At 45.1% G+C, this 8,381-nt stretch overlaps 1 pseudogene; it reads right to left on the reverse strand.

The window, feature by feature from the left end:
* Positions 1–5,448: 5,448 nt before the first annotated feature.
* Positions 5,449–6,210, reverse strand: LOC114609440 (annotated as a pseudogene).
* Positions 6,211–8,381: the final 2,171 nt, after the last annotated feature.

Below are 8,381 nucleotides of genomic sequence, written 5' to 3' on the forward strand. Positions count from 1 at the left end.
AAGCTCACACTCACTCACCTTTCACTTGATAATATGTACACAAAAGTTCTGGTCACCTTGGCTTGAGTATTTCTTTCTTCTTAGCGCTGGATGATGATATTCCACTGCCTGGAGAGTCCGGGTCATCCCCTCACCTGTTGAAGGTGCCTTGATTACTTACCAAGTTTTGGTAATTTGGATAAAGTTATTCCAAACATGTTTGTTCAGGTTTCATGTGCTTTGAGATTTTAGGTCATTTAAATAAGTACCAAGGGCTTGATTGCTGGATCACGTGGTCACAGGATGCTTACTTCTGTGTGGCATTCCTGAGGTGAATGCCAGCCAGGCTGCACCATTTTGCCTTCCCACCAGCAGCCAGTGGACCCTTCTGCTGCTGTCCATCCTCGTCAGCTTTGGGTGCTTCTCAGGCCAAGGCCTTTGGGGTTTCCAGGTATAAATGATGCCATCTGGATAGAATTTTTCTTCCTTTTTGGGTTCAGTATCTCTCTCTTCTAGCTCCTACCAAACCAGAAAAAAAAAAAGTTAAATAATATCAGTGAGGGGCTTATGTCTCCCTTGTTCCTGACCTCGACCTGGGGAAAACTTTTGTTTTGTGCCCATAAAGGATGAAGTTGGCTTTGATATTAAGGTAAATATATCTTATAATGAGGAATATACATGTATTCCTATGATGTGCTTTTTGATAATAAACTGTTGAATTTTCTACAGTCTATATAGATAGTAGAGTCTGTGGTATGTGTGTGTGTGTGTGTGTGAGAGAGAGAGAGACAGAGAGAGAGAGAGAGAGAGAGAGAGAGAGAGAGAGAGAGAGAGAGAGGAGAGTGCATTCACATGGGTGTATGTCCTTGTATGCACATGTATGTGCATGTGTGCATGTAGAAGCCAGAGGCTGGTGTCAGATATCTTCCTCCATCATGCTCCATGTACATAATTTCTTTCTTTTCTTTGCTTTTGTCTTTTGAGACAAGGTTTCTCTGTGCAGCCCTGCTGTCCTGGAACTCATTATGTAGACCAGGCTGGCCTCAAATTCCTAGATCTGCCTGCCTCAGCCTTCTGAGGGCTAGGATCAAACGTGTGGGCCAGCACTGCCCAGCCATGCTTTTCAGTTCAGGACATGGTTTTACTCTGCAGTGATCTCTAGTTTCTGAGCCTCCTTCCTCTTCTTTCTGAGCGTGGAGATTACTGGTGTGTGTCACTATGCCAAGCTGGTAAGTTTTCTATTGTGGTAAAACAAATGCACAATTTAAAAGTTCTAGATAGATACATGAAGCTTAAAATGAGAAAGGGCAGCATTAGATATATACAAATGTGGTCGTTTGAAGATCTGGGATGGAGCCTTTCTCCACGGGAAGATTGTGAGCAGCCAGCTTCGGAGGGGTTCTCTAGGTCAGGCAGCTTCATGGTCATCTTCTGTCAAGGGTCCGGCCCCCTTCTCCTTGTGGGGAGTTTCTCTCCCCTGCTTTTGCCCTTTCCTTCTCAGTGTCTTCAAGACTGAGCTCTAAGACCATGTGGTCCTGAGGCTGAAGATTGGCAGAGCCCATTTGGCGGCATCTCCTATGCCTTCTTCCTCCCCTGCAGTTGCACATGAGGGAGCAAAGACCTGGAGTCATGCCAGGCCCAGGAACACCTGACACCCATGCTCAGGTACGTCGTAGTCCTCCTGTCTCATATGGCTAAAATAATGGCAGCAGCTCCAGCTCCTCTTAGGGGGCTTGGAGGAGTTGGGAGGAGTCAGATGGGTAGGGCAGGGGGTCATGTCCTACCCTCCACCAGCTCTGCCTGTGACCCTAAGTGAGCTGTCTTTTCTGAGTTCTTTGGTTTTCCCATCTGCCATACGACATTGTCACCTAGAGAAGTAACACAGCTCAGTGTCCTGGAGAGATATAACAACGTGACATATCCCTGGCCTTCTTGGGTCCTTAGTTCCCTGACAGCCTGCTAAGGACTCCACCTACAGGATCTGACTGCACTTTGGGGAGTTCCCCTGCCTGGAGTACAGCTTCGCCAGGCCTCTGCCAGGCCAACTACAGCTTCTTCCTTTCACCTCTGTTTTACAGGTTGAAGGGCAGCCGCCAGGCACAGAAAATAACACCAAATGTCTGTCCCTGACAGTGGATTCAAAGAATGTTTTCTTTTTTTCTTTTTTAAAATCTAGAATATTTTATTTTGTCTTTCACAAGACAGCTGGGACAAAGCAACAGTCCTTCTCATGCTATTTTGACCTTTGTTTCTAGAATTGTAGATGCTTGCGCTTTAGACCAGGACAAGCCTGTGTTTCATAAACCCCTCTGCAACAAGCCTCCTCCTCCTCCTCCTCCTCCTCCTCCTCCTCCTCCTCCTTCTCTTCATCTTCTTCTTTTTCATTTTTTTTTGTTTTTTTGTTTTTTGTTTTCCGAGACAGGGTTTTTCTGTATAGCTGTGGCTGTCCTGGAACTCACTCTGTAGACCAGGCTGGCCTCCAATTCAGAAATCTGCCTGTCTCTGCCTCCCAAGTGCTGGGATTAAAGGCGTGCGCCACCACTACCAGGCCTGTTTTCTGTTTTTTTATTATTTTAGTATTAAAAGATTTATTTATTTATTATATATGAATACACTGTAGCTGTCTTCAGACACACCAGAAGAGGGCATCAGATCTCATTACAGATGGTTGTGAGCCACCATGTGGTTGCTGGGATTTGAACTCAGGACCTCTGGAAGTGCAGTCACTGCTCTTAACCACTGAGCCATCTCTCCAGCCCCCTGTTTTCTGTTTTTTAATCATCAACAAAATATTTCAATTAAGAACATTTAATTTGAATTACATGAAGCATTGATTAGTCTTTGAATTAAAGATTTATTTATTTTTCTTGCATGTATGTAAGAGTACCATGTGCATGCCCAGTGCATGCATAAGTCAGAAGAAGGTACAGACCCCCTGGAACTGAAGGTACAGATGGTTGTAAACCAATGTGAGTGCTGGTATCTGAGCCCTGGTCCTCTGCAGGAGCATTAAGTATTCTTTTTTTTAAAGATTTATTTATTTATTATATGTAAGTACACTGTAGCTGTCTTCAGACACACATATGAGGGTATCAGATCTCATTGTAGATGGTTGTGAGCCACCATGTGGTTGCTGGGATTTGAACTCATGACCTCTAGAAGAGTAGTCAGTGTTCTTAACCGCTAAGCCATCTCACCAGCCCCGCATTAAGTACTCTTAACCATTAAGCCATCTTGCCAGACCATATTTTTAAAATGTAAAAACCATATATGTATGTATGTATCATATATGTATGCATATATGTATTTAGAATGTCTGTATTCTCTCCTTCTATCATGTGGCTTTGGGGACTGCATGGTCAGGTTTGGTCAGAAGCACCTTTACCTACTAAACAATCTCACAGACTCTAAAAGTTATTAAAATACTTATTTATTTAATATATGTGGGTATCTTGCCTGCATGTACGTCTGTGCACTAGTTATGCATGGGATCTGGAGAGGGGGTGGGAGCCACTGGAACTGGAGTTACAGACAGTTGTGAACTGTCACACAGCTGCTGGGAATTGAACCCGGGTCCTCTCAGAAGAGCAGCCAGTGCTCTTAACTACTGGGCCAACTCCTCAGCCCCTTCTAAAGCAACTTACAACGCCCGCCTTGATGATACAATTCATATCTTGACAAGATGAAGTCCGGAGACATTTAGGTGAGTGTGCTCTTTATGGGGTCTCACATTTGGTGTTTGGCTTGGAAGCCCCGTCTCATAGTGGGCGAGCCTTCAGCTCAAGCCTGGCTCTGCCTGGCCGGGCTGGTTTTCTCATCATTAAAATCGGATTAAAAGTAGTGCTTTCCTTTGTCTCAGGAAAGAAGTTTGCACCACATAAGTGCTGTGACTGTTCCCATAGTCCACGCCCCTTTCAATCAGCTCCATAGGCTCCCTAGTCACCATCAATGAAGCGGGTTGGTCTCTCGTTATGACCACAAGGTGGCAGCATGGATCCGCTTCTGTGAGCGTTTCCTTCTCAGGCAGATTTGGGGTCTGGCTGAATCTCATAATGCTGATTTTTATAGGCCATTTCATACTGTTTTCCTAATGCGTGTCTAGTCTCCTGCCCTGGGCACTTTTCCCTGGCTTTATGTCAGTTAAACCCTGTCTCCTTTCTGTGGATTTACCAGCCGGTAGGATTCTTGTGCAGCCCTGGCTTCAGGGTGACCTAGAGACCCAAGGCTGTTTTTGGCATGGCGGGCTCCGGCCTGGAATCCTACCCAGCCTGTAGCCTGCAGATCTTGCTGCCAGAGGCATGGGGACCCTCGCTGGGAGGAGAGAGCTAAAAGGACTGCACCTATCGAACTTAGGGGGAGAGCTAGCCATCGCTGAGGTTGGATCTGGTTTGATCCACAAGGTGAGGTCTCCCATTTCTCAGTGGGGCAGATTTCCCTGATTCCAGGATGTTCCTTATCAGACTCCAAGGACAAGCCATGCCCAGGAGACCCTGACTTTCAGTCCCTTGCTTCCTCGCGCCCCAGCATTGTGAAAGAAGTTGAGACATGCAGGAAAATCTCAAATCATTAACAGGATTGCCTGGTAACCCTAAGAGTGGGGTGACTCACCAGAAGGCTGGGCCCACAGCTTTAGCCAGGTCCTCAATAAAGAGCCCCTGGCTCGATCTGAAGGTTAAACGTGTATTTGTGATGAGACAGCTGCCGTTAGGAGCACCGCCTGTCCCTTTCCTGCAGCGTGGCCGCAAATGCACACAGTTCTTCCACATCAAGGTTGTTTTCAAAGGCTCTCCTCAGATATGAAGGCTCAGATAAGACAGCTGTAGCTGCTCCCTGTTCGTTTGTGGTGAGGTCTCGGTTCACTCGCTGGCTGCCAGAAGGACTACTTTACCCTTCTAGGGCCCACTACGTTTCAGTTCACGTGGCCCCCTTCCTATTTAAAAATTTCTAAAAATTTCTTTTATTTTTGAGATTATAATATAATTACATCATTTCTCCCTTTCTTTCTCCCTCCAAGCCCTCCCATTATACCCCTCTCTTCTCTCTCTTTCAAGTTAATGGGCTCTTTTTTTCATTCATTACTGTTATATACATATATGTATGTATACATGTAGACACATATTGCTAAATATATAGATAGATACAACTGCTCAATGCATATAATGTTACTCACATGAATGTCCTCAGGGCTGACCATTGGCACTGGATAACCAGTTGCCATTTCTTGGGGAAGACTATTTCTCCCACTCAGATTTCTTTCTTTTCTTTTTTCTTTTTCTTTTTTTTTTTAAAATAGGGCAGTGTTTTATTTTCCTTTACACCTTAATGAATACTTCTTGATGACTGCACACGGGGTAAGGCTGCGTGGTAGTTCAGAAAGGTCACAGGGATGGTGTTTTCCTGACAGCATGTAGTCTTCCTAGTGAGTGGAATGACTTGTATGACGTCACTGTCAAACCAGCAAGACTGCATTTATGCACCCATCGTTTCCAGGATTGTTGGTAACTTGGGCATACTTTCCCCAAATAACCTTCCCTCCTGTGTCACAAGGCCCAGCTCGCTCACATTCACTTCAATAACTGCACCTTTGGTGATCACACCCAGGGTTGTATATAATGGGGACGATGGATTCTTTTTCACACCAAGTATAGGCAGGCAAAAAGTAGCCTTCAGCTCAGGGTGTGTGACAAGGGCTTTTTTGAAACGTAGACCCATTGGCCTAATGAAACTTTCATATTTAGCTGGTTTTCTTGTAAAACCATCACCAACAAAGCAGACTTTAGTAACCATTCTCTTCCATGCCTTCTTTTTTCTTTTTCCTGTTCGAATAACTTTCAATACTTCTGTTTCTCCTTGGGCATGAACTTTGGGTAGAGGAACCTCCCATTTTCCCACCTTTTCTTTTCGTTTCTGCTTAATCATGTTGGAAAGTACTTTTGCTCTGGACTGCCCCTCTCTGTCCAGCAGACAGGCAGGCACTGCTCCTTGTGGAGTCTTCTCATCGTCCTTCTGCTTGGTGTTTCTCTTTTCATGCATCTTAACAGTCTTTTTCATTTGTATTTTCTCGGCATGGCGCTGTTTATGGTAGAGCTTAGCCTTCAGGCCAATCATTTTTTTTGCCTTCTTTGAACGTTCATGGGCCTCCCGATCTTCTTTCTTTCTCTTTTTCTCATGGTAGTCCAAACAATAGCCATATCGTTTGCGGTGCAATTCAATATATTCATTTTGTGGCATGTTGACAGCCGCGGAGCAGCCGTCCGCAAGCTCCCGGGGTTTAAAAACTTCTTAATTTCTGGGTGTCACTGGCCCACGAGCCTGGTTCAGTCCCCACTCAGATTTCTCACTTGCCTGTAGTTCTTTGCATAGGGTTGCGGCCTCGTGGTCTTTTCCCATCCACTCTGGCATGTCAGTAGATGTGGTCCTTGTTCAGCTCGGATTCGGGCGGCCATGTTGGTGGGACTTAATGGGGGCTAGAGACACAACCTCAGAGCGAGCTCTCTGACCGTCATGCTCTTGCCATCTTCCCTGCCTCTCTTCCACAACGTTCCCTGAGGTTTGCTGGATGACTCTTTTGGTATTCTGTAGCTGCTCTTTTCGGAGCTAAGAAAAGGAAAAGCCCAGCAGGCAGTTGTTTTGTTTGCTTTAGGAGATGAGGTATTCCTGCATAGGGAGGCAGCAGGCCTCACTTCCTAAGTGCTTATAGGCACAATAAGAATCATGGGCAGCTAGCACCCTGCCGGGCTCTCAAAGACATCTTTTTAAAAAGTAACCTGCGGTGGTCGCGCACGCCTTTAGTCCCAGCACTTGGGAGGCAGAGGCAGGCGGATTTCTGAGTTCGAGGCCAGCCTGGTCTACAGAGTGAGTTCCAGGACAGCCAAGGCTACACAGAGAAACCCTGTCTCGAAAAAACAAAAAAAATAAAATAAAATAAATGTAACCTTAGCCAGGCATGGTGATACGCACCTTTGATCCCAGCACTTGGGAGGCAGAGGCAGGTGGATCTCTGTGAGTTGGAGGCCAGCCAGGTTTACAGAGTTCCAGGACAGCCAGAGCCACATAGTGAGATATCAAAAATAGTATCTCAATAAAATAAACAAAAACAAAAGTTACCTTGGAGAAATATAAAAATGGTTCGGCTGTGCATAATGGCGTAAGTCTGTAACCTCAGCACTCAGGAGGTAGAAGGCTTGTAAAAGTGCCTTTTCATTATCCTGAAATTGTCTCCAGAGCTCACTGTCCCAGTATGCTAGTCTAGGCCTAGTCCTGGGAAGCTTTCAGCCGCCTTACAATCTTATCTACGAATAGAATGTTCTCAGACTCTGAGACTTACTGCTCAATAAGCAAGACTTTCCTAGTTCTTTCTCATCTCTGCCTGATTCAGCTCAGCTGTTCTGGCTGAAATTCTGACTGACTCAGTCTGACTGATTCAGTCTGGCTTCTCTCAGCTTCTCCTGGGTTCCTCTGCCTGGCCTCACACTAACTCTGGCCTCACACTAACTCTGGCCTCACACTAACTCTGGCAATCTGTTCTAATCTTCTGGCTCCTTCTCATTCTCTGGCTTGTTCTCTCTCTGCAACCTGTCTCTCTCTACAACTGGCCCAGTAAAACCACTTCGTCCTCTCTCTGGACTCTCTCTTAAGTAGTTTCCCTTTCCTCTCTCTTCTTGTGAGAGTTGGGCACATGTTATTCTGGCAAAGTTTCTCTGATTCATCACTTTGCCACTCAATTAGTCCTCACTTTCAAACATGACCGCTTCCTTCTATAAACTAACTTTACCTTCATTGTTTGGGATTAAAGGTGTGTACTAAGAGTGTGTCTGCAGTGGCAGCAAAGAGAAGACAGACAGAATGGCAGCTGGTCTAACTGAATAAATCACTGTCAGGTTCAGAGAGAGACCCTGTCTCAAAAATAATAAAATGAGCCAGGCAGTGGTGACATATCCCTTTAATCCTAGCACTTAGGAGGCAGAGGTAAGGGATCTCTGAGTTTGAGACCAGCCTGGTCTACAGAGTGAGTTCCAGAAACAGAGAAACCCTGTCTCAAATTACAATATATATATATATATATATATATCTGTAAATATATATATTGAGGAAGATATTTGATGTCAACCACCTCTGGCTTTCACAAGCATGCACATACTTGTGCACAAGAACCTGTGCACACAAGGGCATATACCCATGTGAAAGTGTGTGTATGCGTGCGCATACACACACACACACACACATCACAAACTCTACCAATCTATACAGATTGTAGAAAATTCAATGGTTTATTATCAATAGCTACTTCATAGGAGTGGGAGTATAAGATTATAAGATATGCTTATCTGAGTATCAAAGCCAACATCATGCTTTTGGGCATGAAATAAAAGCTCTCCCCAGGTCGAGGTCAGGAACAAGGG

This window comes from Grammomys surdaster, unplaced genomic scaffold, assembly GCF_004785775.1.
Source record: "Grammomys surdaster isolate TR1022 unplaced genomic scaffold, NIH_TR_1.0 125956, whole genome shotgun sequence".
Lineage (NCBI taxonomy): Eukaryota > Metazoa > Chordata > Mammalia > Rodentia > Muridae > Grammomys > Grammomys surdaster.